This window comes from Bubalus bubalis, chromosome 15, assembly GCF_019923935.1.
Source record: "Bubalus bubalis isolate 160015118507 breed Murrah chromosome 15, NDDB_SH_1, whole genome shotgun sequence".
Taxonomy (NCBI): Eukaryota; Metazoa; Chordata; class Mammalia; order Artiodactyla; family Bovidae; genus Bubalus; species Bubalus bubalis.
This window is the reverse complement of record NC_059171.1, coordinates 24,628,473-24,643,519: the sequence shown is the minus strand read 5'-3', so window position 1 is coordinate 24,643,519 and position 15,047 is coordinate 24,628,473.

Here is a 15,047-nt window from a genome sequence, read left to right as displayed (position 1 = left end):
TATGACTTTTTACTATGTTGAGGTATGTTCCCTCTATATTCACTTTGTTAAGAGTCATTATTAAAAAAAGATGTTGAATTTTGTCAGATGTTTTTTCTGTATCTATGGAAATCATATGATTTTAATCCTTCTTTTTTGTTAATGTGGTGCATCATGTTGATTTGCAGATGGTGAATCATCCTTTTATCCTTGGAGAAAACCCACTTGATCATGATGTATGAGCCTTTTAATTTATTGTTGATAAATTAACAAATTTAATTTATTTAATTAAATGTAAATTTAACCAAACAAATAAATAGTTTGCTAATATTTTCTTGATGACTTTTTCATCCATGTTCATCAGTGATATTGATCTATAATTTTCTTTTCTTGGAGTGTCCTTGTCTAATTTTGGTATCAAAGGTAATGCTAACCTCAAAAAATGAGATTTGAAGTACTCCCTCTTTAAATTTTTGAAACAGTTTGAGACTATTGTTGTTAATTGTCTTTAAATGTTTTATAGAACTCACCTGTGAAGCCATTTGGTCTTGAACTTTTGTTTGTTGTAAGTTTTTGGTTACTGATTGAATCTCTTTACTAGTAATCAGTCTATCCATGTTTTCTATTTCTTAATGATTCAGTCCTGGTAGATTATATGTTTAAAGAATTTATCCATTTCTTCTTGGTTGTCCAACTTGTTGATATGTAATAGTTCATAGGAGTCTCTTAACGATCCTTTGTATTTCTCTGGTACAGTAACATCTCTTTTATTTCTAACTTTATATATTTTAGTTCTTTCTTTTTTTTCTTGGTGAGTTGCTAAAGATTTGTCAATTTTGCTTACTTTTTTAAAATATCAGCTGAATTTCATCTTTTGTTTTGCCTTTTTAGTCTTTATTTCATTTATTTCTGCTATGATCTTTGTTATTTCCTTCGTTTTAATAATTTTGGAATTAGTTGTTCTTGTTCTAATTCCTTGAAGTGTAAAGTTAGGTTGTGTCCTTTTTCTTAATCTTGATATAGACATTCAGATCAGATCAGATCAGATCAGTCGCTCAGTCGTGTCCGACTCTTTGCAACCCCATGAATCGCAACACGCCAGGCCTCCCTGTCCATCACCAACTCCCGGAATTCACTCAGACTCACGTCCATCGAGTCAGGGATGCCATCCAGCCATCTCATCCTCTGTCGTCCCCTTCTCCTCTTGCCCCCAATCCCTCCCAGCAGCAGAGTCCTGTCCAATGAGTCAACTCTTTGCATGAGGTGGCCAAAGTACTGGAGTTTCAGCTTTAGCATCATTCCTTCCAAAGAAATCCCAGTACTGATCTCCTTCAGAATGGACTGGCTGGATCTTCTTGCAGTCCAAGGGACTCTCAAGAGTCTTCTCCAACATCACAGTTCAAAAGCATCAATTCTTCGGCGCTCAGCCTTCTTCACAGTCCAACTCTCACATCCATACATGACCACAGGAAAAACCATAGCTTTGACTAGACGAACCTTTGTTGGCAAAGTGATGTCTCTGCTTTTGAATATGCTATCTAGGTTGGTCATAACTTTCCTTCCAAGGAGTAAGCGTCTTTAATTTCATGGCTGCAGTCACCATCTGCAGTGATTTTGGAGTACAAAAAAATAAAGTCTGACACTGTGTCCACTGTTTCCCCATCTATTTCCCATAAAGTGATGGGACCGGATGCCATGATCTTCATTTTCTGAGTGTTGAGCTTTAAGCCAACTTTTTCACTCTCCACTTTCACTTTCATCAAGAGGCTTTTGAGTTCCTCTTCACTTTCTGCCATAAGGGTGGTGTCATCTGCATATCGGAGGTTATTGATATTTCTCCCAGCAATCTTGATTCCAGCTTGTGTTTCCTCCAGTCCAGCGTTTCTTGTGATGTACTTTGCATAGAAGTTAAATAAGCAGGGTGACAACATACAGCCTTGACGAACTCCTTTTCCTATTTGGAACCAGTCTGTTGTTCCATGTCCATTTCTAACTGTTGCTTCCTGACCTGCATACAGATTTCTCAAGAGGCAGATCAGGTGTTCTGGTATTCCCATCTCTTTCAGAATTTTCCACAGTTGATTGTGATCCACACAGTCAAAGGCTTTGGCATAGTCAATAAAGCAGAAATAGATGCTTCTCTGGAACTCTTTTGCTTTTTCCATTATCCAGCAGATGTTGGCAATTTGATCTCTGGTTCCTCTGCCTTTTCTAAAACCAGCTTGAACATCAGGAAGTTCACGGTTCACATATTGCTGAAGCCTGGCTTGGAGAATTTTGAGACATTAATCACTATAAATTTTCCTTTTAGAACTGCATTTGTTCCTTTGCATAAGCTTTGGTATATTTTATTTTCATATTCTTAAGGTATTTTTAAATTTCTCTTTAGATTTTTTTTATTGACCCACTGATTGTTCAGTATCATTATTTAATCTCCATATGTTTGTAAAATTTCTCTTTTTTTTGTAATTGATTTCTAGTTGTATACCATGTGGTCTAAAGGATGCTTGATATAATTTCAAACTTCTTAAATTTATTAAGACATTTTGTGGTATAACATATCTCTTCTGTAGAATTCTTCATATACATTTGAGAAGAATGTGTATTGTTTCTTTTGGATGAAATGTTCTGCATGTTTTTTTAAATCCATTCAGTCTTAAACACATTAAGATCAATTTTATTGATCCTCTTTCTGCATTATCTATCTATTGATGGTGGTATTAAAGTCCCCTACGATTATGATATTACCATCTTTTATTCCCTGTAGATCTATTAATATAGTTGCTTTATAATTTAGGTGCTTTTATGTTGGATGCATAAATATTTTAAAATGTTATATCCTCTTGTTGGATTGACCTCTTTATTATTATATAATGACCTTCTTTGTTTCTTACTATAGTCTTTGTCTTAAACTCTATTGCCTGATGTAAGTACAAGCATACCTCATTTTACTGTATGTCACAGATTTTTTTTTTTTTTTAACAAATTGAAGGTTTGTGGCAATAGGGCATCAAAGAAGTGCCATTATTCCACATTATTCCAACAGCATTTCTCACTTCATGTCTCTGTATCACATTTTGGTATTTCTCAAAACATTTCAAACTTTTATTATTGTATTTTTTATGGTAATCTGTGAGTAGTGGTCTTTGGTGTGACTATTACAAAAAGATTATGAATAGCTGAAGGTTCAGATGATGATTAGGATTTTAGCAATAAAGTATTTTAAAATTAAGGTATGTACATTGCTTAAATATAAGGCTATCTTTTATATATATTGAAAACTTAATAGACTATGTATAGTGGGAACATAACCTTTAATATGCGCTAGGAAGCCAAAAATTTTGTGACTCACTTTATTGAGATAATCATTTTGCTATAGTAGTCTGGAATCAAACCCACAATATCTCCAAGGTATGCTTGTATAGCTACTTCAACTTTTAAAATTCCATTTGCATGCTACATCTTTTTATTGTTCCTTCACTTATACTCTGTGTGTGCATCCTTTGATCTGAAACAAGTCTCTTTTAGGCAGCATATAGATGGGCCTTGTTATTTTATCCATTCGGCCACTCTCTCTTATAATTGGAGGATTTAGTGCATTTACATTCGAAGTATGTAATATATACTTATAGCCATTTTGTTAATTGATCTGCAGATATTTTGTAATTTCTTTGTTCCTTTCTCCTTTTGCTCTCTTTGTGATTTGAAAGTGTTCCCTAGTGGTATGCTTAGATTTCTTTTTAATCTCTTGTGTATCTGCTATAGGTTTATGCATTGGGGTTACCATGAGGTTTACAGAAAACAATTTATATCTATAATAATCTATTTTAAACTTTTAATTTTTTATTGGACTATTACAATTAACAATGTGAGTTTCAGGTGGACAGCAAAGGGACTCAGCCATATATATACATGTATCCATTCTCTTCCAAACTCCCATAACATTGAGCAGAGTTCCATGTACTATACATAAGGTCTTTGTTGGTTATCCATTTTAAATAAAACACTGCCCTATTTTTGAGTTTCTGAATTCTTTTTTCTGCATCCTCTAGTCTGTTATTGAGCCCCTTTGTTGTATTTTCAGTTCAATCACTGTATTCTTCAGCTTTATTTGTACTTTCTCTTTGCAAAATTTATTTATTCAATCTTCTCTAAGTTCAGTGAGCATCTTTATGACCATTATTTTGAAGCCTATCTGGTAAATCTTTTATATCTATTTCATTAAGTTCTTTTCCTGAGGTTTCATAATTTTTTTTATTTGAAACATATTCCTCTGTTGCTTCATTTTCCTTGATTCTCTGTATGGGTTATGCATTTTTATGCACTAGATGAAACAGTCACCACCTCTAGTCTTGAAGGAGTGCTCTCCTATAGGAAATGAATATTATCATTCAACTCTGCCCTAGCTCTTTGGTCTCTCAAATTTTTGTGATTTTTCCAAGCAGCCTATTTTTAGTGGCTCCCAGTTAATTGAGGTATGCCCAATCCTGTCAGTGTCCAAAAGGAAGGATCTTAGTCAACAGCTAGATTCAGGCTTATTAGAAGCCAGGTCCTTGTGCAGCAACTTTTAAAGTATAAAAATAGATTTCTTTAAGGGAAGACTTTTGTTATTGTTGTTTGGTCGCTAAGTAATATCTGACTCTTTTGTGACCCTATGAACTGTAGCCCAGCAAGTTCCTCTGTCCATGGAATTTTCCAGGCAAGGATACTGGAGTAGGTTGCTATATCCTTCTTCAGGGTGTCTTCCCAAACCAGGGATCAAAGCAGTGGCTCCTGCTGTGTCTCCAGCAGTGCAGGTGGATTCTTTACCACTGAGCCATGGGGGAAGCTCCAAGAGAAGACTGGGATATGGGCATTTGTCTCCTCTCTCTGTGCTGAGACTGGGGGTGATAACCAGTTAAGAAATCTTTCTTACTTTGTCATTGTCCCACTAAACCCATAAACATAAGAACAGCAGGCAACTAAAGCCAGGCTTTCAAGGGACTATCTTCTGGGTGGCAGACACAAAAGTTGGGACACCAGGATTATATACAAGCTTCTTTCTTAAAGACACAGATGACCTGAGTGGGGCAGAAGGGAAGTGCTAATATGATGCCTGCCATCTTCCCCACTCTCTGAGGGAGGGAGGTTATAATCAGCCCTTGGACATGTGTCTACTTAGAAGCCTGCCCTTCAGGCCACAGTTATAAAAATAAGCTAATAGGCCTCTTTTGCAGAATGACTGGACACCTTAATCTATTGCCTCTCTGCTTTACCTTGTAGGTGGTAGCGGGTTCAGAAATTTCTCCATTTATTAGAGTCCCGTCGGACCTGAAAGCCTAACCCCACTGGTCACCAGAGCCAGGTGATCTAGAGGTGTCCTCTGGGTGGCAGAGGTTAAAACTGAGATACCAGGTAAGTGTACAAGCTGCTTTCCAGGAGGTATCAGCAACCCGAAGTGAGGCAGAAGGAACACACAAAGATGGCACCCCTGGCCTCTATTTTTGGAGAATATTTCCATAGGTCACTAGATGTATGTTAAAGTACATCCTCAGGCTGATGCTTAGATACAAGCAAATAGACTTTCATAGAAAGTAGAAAGTCTAGGTGCTTTGACTATCTGTGTTGGGATCTGGGATGGGTGAATCTATGCACAGGAACCCTTTAAGAACTGCTTTCAGTTCTCAGTAGACTTGTGGTTCTCTTGACCCAAGCACCACTGACTTTCAAAACTAGAATTTTGGGGGGCTCATCTCTTGGGTGCAGGTCTTAAAAGTTAGGGTGCCAGATGTGGGGCTCAAAACTTTTGTTCATCAGGAGAAGCACAGGGTTTTGAGTCTCCTCCTGATTGCAGACTGCTGTACCAGGGCTGTGATTTATGGCTAGACTGTGTCTCAGTCTCTGCTATTCACTTTGATATGGGTTTTTTCTCATTTGCTCAATTTATAGGAATCATACAGCTGGCTCTGGTTTTTTTTCTTAATTTTTATTTTTTATTAGAGTGTAGTTGATTTACAGTGTGTTGTGTTAGTTTCAGGTGTACAGCAAAGTGATTCAGTTATAAATATACATACATCCATTTTTTTCAGATTCTTTTCGCATTTAGGTTATTACAGAATATTGAGCAGATATTCCCTATGCTATATAGTACGTCCTTGTTAGTGACCTATTTTTTCTAAGACTATGTGTATTTTTATTAAACCACCAATATCATTTTGAATATTTCTCAAAACAATTCTTATTACTATTTTATATAATTATTATTTGTATATTTCCTCCCCTTTCTCATCAATTTTTTATTTTTTTAATTTTTATTTTTTGTTTGGAATATAGGAAATGGCAACCCACTCCAGTGTTCTTGCCTGGAGAATCCCAGGGATGGGGGAGCCTGGTGGGCTGCCATCTATGGGGTTGCACAGAGTCGGACACGACTGAAGCGACTTGGCAGCAGCAGCAGTTGATTAACAATGTTGTGTTAGTTTCAGATGTAGAGAAATGAATTCAGGCATACATATACATGTATCCTTGCTAAAATTCTTTTCTCATTTAGGTTATTACAGAGTATTAAGCAGAGTTCCCTGTGCTATATCATAGGTCCTTGTTGGTTATCTACTTTAATTATAGCAGTATGTACATGTCAATCTCAAACTCCTAAACTATCCCTAACCCCCACCCTTCCCCCCTGGTAGCCATAGTTTGTTTTGTAAGTCTGTGGGTCTGCTTCTGTCTTGTAAATAAGTTCACTTGTATCATTTTTTTTGTAAGATTCTGCATATAAATGATATCATATAACATTTGTCTTTCTCTGTGTGACTTAACATCACTTAGTATGATAATCTCCAGGTCCAGCCATATTGCTGCAAATGGCATTACTGCATTCTTTTTTATGGTTGAGTAACATTCTGTTGTATATATGTACCATGTCTTTATCCATTCATCTGTCAAAGGACCTTTAGGTTGCTCCCATGTGTTGGCTATTGTAAACTGTGCTGCAATGAGCTTCGTAGTGCATGTATCCTTTCAAACTATGTTTTTATCTGGATATATGCCCAGTAGTGGGATTGTTGGATCAAATGTTAGCTCTATTTTTAGTTCTTTAAGGAACCCATACTGTTCTCCAACTTACATTCCCACCAACAGTGTAGGACAGGTCTCTTTTCTTCACATTCTCTCCAGGATTTACTGTTTGTAGATTTTTTGATAATGGCCATTCTGACTGGTATGAGGTGATACATTATTATAGTTTTGATTTGAACTTCTTTAATTGGTAATGTTGAGCATATTTTCACGTGCCTCCTGGTTATATGTATGTCTTCTTTGGAGAAATGTCTATTTAGGTCTTCTGCCCATTTTTTGATTTAAAAAAATTTTTTATTGAGCTTCATGAGCTGTATCTAAACTTTGGAGATTAATTCTTTGTTAGTCACATTGTTTGCAAATATTTTCTCCCATTCTGTAAGTTGTCTTTTTGTTTTGTTTATGGTTTCCTTTGCTGGGCAAAAACTCTTGAGTTTAATTAGGTCCCATTTGTCTGTTTTTGTTTTTATTTCCATTACTCTAGGACACAGTTGAAAAAGATATTGTTATTTATGTCAACAAGTGTACTATGTTTTTTTCTAGGAGTTTTATAGTATCCCATCTTATATTTATGTCTTTAATCCAGTTTGAGTTTGTGTATGGTGTTAAAGAATGTTCTAATGTCATTCTTTTTTATGTATCTATCTAGTTTTCCCAGCAATACTTATTGAAGAGGTTGTCTTTTCTCCATTGTATAGTCTTGCCTCCTTTGTCATAGATTGACCACAGGTGCATGGGCTTATTTCTGGGTTTTCTATACTCTTCCATTGATCTATATTGCTGCTTCTGTGTTAGTACCATACTGTTTTAATGACAGCAGCTTTGTAATATGATCTGAAGTCAGAGAAGCTGATTCCTCCAGCTCCAACTTTCTTTCTCAAGATTATTTTGGCTATTTGAGTTCTTTTGTGTCTCCATAAAAACTTTAAAAATTTTAGTTCTAGTTCTGTGAAAAATGCCATTGGTGATTTGCTAGGGATTGCATTGAATCTGTAGATTGCCTTGGGTTGTATATTCATTTTGACAATATTGATTCTTTCAATCCAAGAACATGGTACATCTCTCCATCTGTCTGTGTCATCAGCATCTATGGTTTTTGGAGTACAGATCTTTTGCCTCCTTAGGTAGGTTTATCCCTAGGCATTTTATTCTTTTTGATGCAATGATAAATGAGGTTTTTTTTCCCAGAGAAAAATTTTCCAAATGTAACTACAGATTTGGTGTGTTATAGATTTCAAATGTAACTATAGATTTCATGGAAGGAGGTGAGTTCAGGGTCCTTCTGTGTTGCCATCTTGAACCAGAACTCTCAAGATTCAAATTATTGAACTGACTAGCCTAGTAGAAAATAAAATTGAAACATTTTTAGTTATTTAAGGATAACTAAAAAAAATGAAAATGTATTTGAAAGGATTTTTGAAAAATAGAGCAGAATAGTTAACCTTAGGAACCTATCCCATCCCCCAGTCAGAAACAGTAAAGAAGGAAGAAAAGTTAATTTAAAGTAACCAAAATAGAATTTTACATTATCCAGATTTTAAAAGTTAGTATTACATTTCAACTTTACTTCTTAAAAGCTAACTTTTCATCAAAGATTATTAATGATACATTTCTTTCACTGTATTTTATACATAAACATCTTTTTTGATAAAGTTGTTTCAGATGATTAGTTTACATCCCAATTTAAAATAATTCAAAGAAAAAATATCTCTTAGGGGATAAATGTCTCTTGTTATTCCTAAAATAGCTATTCTCAGCAATAAGTTGGTCAAAGAACACTTAGTTTAAAGCTTCATTAAAGACATGAAAAATTTATATGTTAATTTTTCATTCTGACATCAATATGAATTTGATCATTAACATCACTGCTATATCTGAAATCTCTAGAAAGATTTTCTCTTTTATATAAAGAACCTTAGATTTTTGTTGTTTCTTGGTGATCTAGTATTAATTGACTTCTCTATAATTGGTTAGCTTGCTTTGAATTGGTTAAATGTTCCCTGTAATACTGATCTTTTTAAGCTTAATATGAAATATAAGAGATCAAGTTTTTGCCAAGAAGATATCCTTCCACTCTCTTCCAGTCTATGTACCATAAAGACTGTAGCACTTACATTCTACATTTTGAGTCCCTCTACCTGGAGTCAGAGTCTTTAAGAAAGATTCCCTCCACTTACAGGATCACGCATGTATTTGAGAAAGCTAAACCTTTTGTCAAATATTATCATTCAGATCAGATCAGTTGCTCAGTCGTGTCTGACTCTTTGCGACCTCATGAATCGCAGCTCGCCAGGCCTCCCTGTCCATCACCAACTCCCAGAGTTCACTCAGACTCACGTCCATCGAGTCAGTGATGCCATCCAGTCATCTCATCCTCTGTCGTCCCCTTCTCCTCTTGCCCCCCATCCCTCCCAGCATCAGAGTCTTTTCCAATGAGTCAACTTTTCACATGAGGTGGCCAAAGTACTGGAGTTTCAGCTTAGCATCATTCCTTCCAAAGAAATCCCAGGGCTGATCTCCTTCAGAATAGACTGGTTGGATCTCCTTGCAGTCCTGGGGACTCTCAACAGTCTTCTCCAACACCACAGTTCAAAAGCATCAATTCTTAGGCACTCAGCCTTCTTCACGGTCCAACTCTCACATCCATACATGACCACAGGAAAAACCATAGCCTTGACTAGACGAACCTTTGTTGGCAAAGTAATGTCTCTGCTTTTGAATATGCTAATCTAGGTTGGTCATAACTTTCCTTCCAAGGAGTAAGCGTCTTTTAATTTCATGGCTGCAGTCACCATCTGTAGTGATTTTGGAGCCCAGAAAAATAAAGTCTGACACTGTTTCCACTGTTTCCCCATCTATTTCCCATGAAGTGGTGGGACAGGATGCCATGATCTTCGTTTTCTGAATGTTGAGCTTTTTTTTTTTTTTTAATTTTATTTTATTTTTATACTTTACAAAATTGTATTAGTTTTGCCAAATATCAAAATGAATCCGCCACAGGTATACATGTGTTCCCCATCCTGAACCCTCCTTCCTCCTCCCTCCCCATACCATCCCTCTGGGTCGTCCCAGTGCACTAGCCCCAAGCATCCAGTATCGTTCATCGAACCTGGACTGGCAACTCGTTTCATACATGATATTTTACATGTTTCAATGCCATTCTCCCAAATCTTCCCGCCCTCTCCCTCTCCCACAGAGTCCATAAGACTGTTCTATACTTCAGTGTCTCTTTTGCTGTCTCGTACACAGGGTTATTGTTACCATCTTTCTAAATTCCATATATATGCGTTAAGCCAACGTTTTCAATCTCCACTTTCACTTTCATCAAGAGGCTTTTGAGTTCCTTTTCACTTTCTGCCATAAGGGTGGTGTCATCTGCATATCTGAGGTTATTGATATTTCTCCAGGCAATCTTGATTCCAGTTTGTGTTTCTTCCAGTCCAGCGTTTCTCATGATGTACTCTGCATATAAGTTAAATAAACAGGGTGACAATATACAGTCTTGACAAACTCCTTTAAGTATAAATACACATTCAGTAAGGCAAGACACCAATCATCCAAATAAGTGAGATAACTCACACAGTGTGCGTTCTTGTTGTTGTTTGCAACATTATAGCTGTTTTCTAAAAATGTTCCATCTCATTCAATACACAACAAAGAAAATCAATGTTTACCAAATACCCCTCTGTCAAAGAATAATTAGTTTATTGGCGCTCTATTCCACCTGCTTTCTAAAAGGTTTCTGTGTGGCAGAGATTGAAAAACTAAAAGTTGCTTTTCAAACTCCCTTGCAGCAAGGGTTCTAGATACCAGACAGGGTTCACAAATGAGATTCACTCATGCAAGATTCAGAAGATGGAAGAGGGGCAGAGGCCAGTGATTTGCTTCAGTGCTATTTTCTGTGGAAAGCCACAGCCAGAGACATTGGGTCTAAGTTGGTACTCTAGTGCCCAGTTGCTGCCATAGAGATGTCCAGCAGCAGCTGTAAAGATGCTTTGGTGGCCTTGTGATTCTTCCCCCTTGATTAGGGCAAAAGGAGCAGCTCCCCTGAATGGCAAGTTCCTCATTATTACTCTGAAAGTCATTCCTGGATGACCTGCCAAGAGGCTACTCCTTCCTTGTTTTGAATCCTTTTCTGATTCAAATAGCTCTATTTTTGTTTCTTATAACTATATTGTGACTGGAAGTGTTCCAGAAAGAAAAGTTTAGAAAAGTGTAGCTGAGGTGTAGTTAAGTAAGAAAATTCCAATTATATGTTTGAAAGCATTTCCAAGAAACTCAGCCATTGAAGTTTAAATTTTGTTGTAGCTTCCAGAACTTGGTGGATGGGTAATAACTAATCAATCATGCTTGATAGGAAGTATAACAAGATGCAAAGAGCAGAGCCTTTGAAGTCAGACAGGAGTGCACAGTCTAGTGGGTTTTCAGTTAGAGCCATAGTTTCTAGACAGACTGGCAAAAGGAATGTTGCAAAACTAAAGAATAAACTTAATCCTCAGATAAAGATAAAAGTCCCATGATCGTCAATGAAAGTTTAGTGTATCATGCCTGGGAAGGTAATTCATTCTAAGCTCGACCAGGTGAATAGACTCAGATGATCAGAAAGGAAAGAAAGAGAACAGCCTTTGGAAGGCAACAGTCCTGAGGTCTTCCATTAATTTTGTTATTTACCAGCTGTATGACCAAGACTTCCCTTAGTCTCTAAGCTTTAGTTTCCACAACTGTGAAATAGGAATATTAAACTGTTTAATTAGAAATAAGGTTTGCAAGGCACCTGTAGCACCTGGCATGCAACAGGTATTCAAAAGTGGTAATGAACTAGTATTCCCTCAGCTTTGACTTGAACAATGAGTCTAGTCTTGTTCATATCCACAGCATCACCGATGCCATGGCAAACTTCGGGAGATGATAAGGGACAGGGAGGCCTGGCTTGCTGCACTCCATGGGGTCGCAAAGAGTCAGACACGACTGGGTGACTGAACAGCAACTAGCCTTTTTCACAGAGAAGCAAAATATAGTAACATATGAAAATGGAAACAGAAGAAAGCAAAAATGATAAATAGCAAGATACAGAGCCAGAAGGGCTAATGATGTCTCATAGGCCCTGAGACACGGGGAAAAAGGAAACATTCTCCTACAGTGAGAAGAAAGGAAATAAAGTAGTCTGGAGCCACAAAGAATCTAGGACAGAGCCCTCCTGCTGCATTAGCACTGGGTGACTATAAAAACATGAGGTCTGCTCTCAGCAGTGGAGGTATGCACAGTGGATTCTATTATAATGCTCTGTTTTCACTCAAAACTTGCCAAAATTTTTCTTTTGAGGTGAAACTCTCCAGTATTTTCTACAGCTCAAATTGATTATTTGAAGTAGCATTGAAAGAAAGTAAAGACACTTGTGATTAGAATACAAAGAGATGGGAGAAGAGACTCAAAATTATAAAATATAAACTTATAATTGTGTAAAGTTAACCATGTTAGATTGTTCATACAAACCACGAAAAATAGGTTGCACTTTTAATTGAAATTCAGCATGAGAGATTCTGTGCTCCTCTTAGAGCTCAAGATGTAGACAGTACTGACTAAAACCCATCTAAGGTGAACTCGGTATTGTCTGTTTATTTGTACCAGCGTGGCTTACTGTCTACATGCATGCTTTCTACAGCCAACTCAGCACGAATGTAACTGGCTCATTCAGTTAAATCAATCAAGCTATTTGCCAGTTCAGTGAAACAAAAGCACAACTGTTGTACTATGCAAATCAAATCTGTTTGTGTATAGACAGATCTACAAATTTCTAGTTAATTTAATTTTCATTATGTTAAAAACCATGTTGAAATAACATAGTATATGCCTAATTATTTTAAACTCTTTAAGTGTGGATTCGTGTATACTCTTAGGAATGACTAACCACGTTTTATATCGTTTCATCTCTGCCCAGTGCCATTTTTCTTAAGTTCAGGTTTCAGCTATTGCTATTTTTCTGTAGGAAAGTTTACCTTGGTCCATCAGAGGCAAGCAGAAAAAGTACAACTGTCTTGAATTTGGCTCAGAAGTATGATGTTCCCTGGGGAGTTTGTGAATTCCATACACTTCAGAAGATGTCACCAAGCTATCCAGGTGATATGGATACAACTCAGAGGACTACTTTAACTCAGAATGTGGCCCCAGGCAGGTGTTTGAATAGATTAGGAATCTGGGAATAAGGCACTGATAGAACCACAATGGCATTAAGTACCTGGTTACTGGCACTCCTGTGATCAGTAATCCCACTGAGACAATAAGCAGGGTCTATACATCTCCACTTCTAGAGTTCAACCACATGTAAAACCTTGGGTAACTTACTGATAGGAAGTTCAAGTCCTCAGAAGAACTTCCACCAGTGATTTCAGCTTTTCCCAGGAGGAAACATGAAGTTTCTCCCTTCCACAAGCTAAGGCTTCTCTTCAGCTTGCTGGCAGCTCCAGTCCACTGCTTGCTGCTAGCCACTCCCTGATTCATAGAACCTTGTCCTGGTTTAGCCATTTTAAGCAAGAATCTCTACAATTTCTTCCCAGGGCTTCTACCCTAGCCTCTTCCTAGGGTACTTGTGGCCACCAAATCTTGCATGTAATTCTCACTATTCCCTCAATCAGTGCACAATAAGATGGTGGGCCTACAGACAAAGGATATTACAGTCATATGCTGTCTGTGGTATAGACTCGATGCCTACAGATTTGTTTTCTCAATTCATTGAGGGAGGACAGCAAAAAAGCTAGCATGATGATGATCTTTTCCTGGTTCTTCCCTCCCTCCATTTATTCTCTTTCCAGGTCTCCTTATCACTTTTCTCTTTTAACTCTACAATCCACTCTAAAATCATTTTTCATCTTAATATTATATTACTTGCAGTTGTTGTTCAGTTGCTAAGTCAGGTCTCACTCCATGGACTGCAGCGCGCCAGGTTCCTTTATCCTCCACTATCTGCTGAGTTTGCTCAAAATCATGTCCATTGAATCAGTGATGCTATCTGACCATCTCATCTTCTGCTGCCCCCTCCTCCTCCCCCTCAATTTTTCCCAGCATCAGGGTCCTTTCCAATGAGTCAGTTCTTCTCATCATGTGGCCAAAGTATTGGAGTTTCAGCTTTATCAACGGTCCTTCCAATGAATATTCAGAGGTGATTTCCTTTAGGATTGACTGGTTTGATCTCCTTGCTGTCCAAGGGACTCTCAAGAATCTGCTCCCACAACATATTTCGAAAGCATCAGTTCTTCAACATTCAGCCTTCTTTATGGTCCAACTCTTATATCCATACATGACTACAGGAAAAACCATAGCTTTGACTATACAGACATTTGTCAGCAAAGTGATGCCTCTACTTTTTAATAAGCTAAGATTCTCATAGCTTTTCTTCCAAGGAGCAATCATCTTTTAATTTCATGGGGGCAGTCAGCATCTGCAGTGATTCTGGAGCCAAGAAAATTAAAATGTTACAATTTCCACTTACTCTCCTTTCCTTTGCCATGAAGTGTTGGGACGGAATGCCATGATCTTAGTTTGTTGAATGTTGAGTTTCAAGGCAGTTTTTTCACTCTCCTCTTTCACCCTCATCAAGAGGCTCTTTAATCTTTCTTCACTTGCTTCCATTAGAGTGGTATCATCTATACATCTGAAGTTGTTGATATTTCTCCTGGCAATCTTGATTCCAGCTTTTGCTTCATCCAGACCAGCTTTTCTCATGATGTACTCTGCATATATAAGCAGGGTGGCAATATACAGCCTTGCCATACTCCTTTCCCAATTTTGAACCAGTCCATTGTTCCACATCTGGTTCTAACTGTTGTTTCTTGACCTGCATGTAGGTTTCTTAGGAGACAGGTAGTGTGGTCTCGTACTCCCATATCTTTAAGATATAGTTTGTTCTGAACTACCCAAAGGTTTTAGCATAGCCAATGAAGCAAAAGTAGATATTTTTCTGGACCTCCCTTACTTTTTCCATGATCCAACAGATGTTGGCTATTTGATCTCTGATT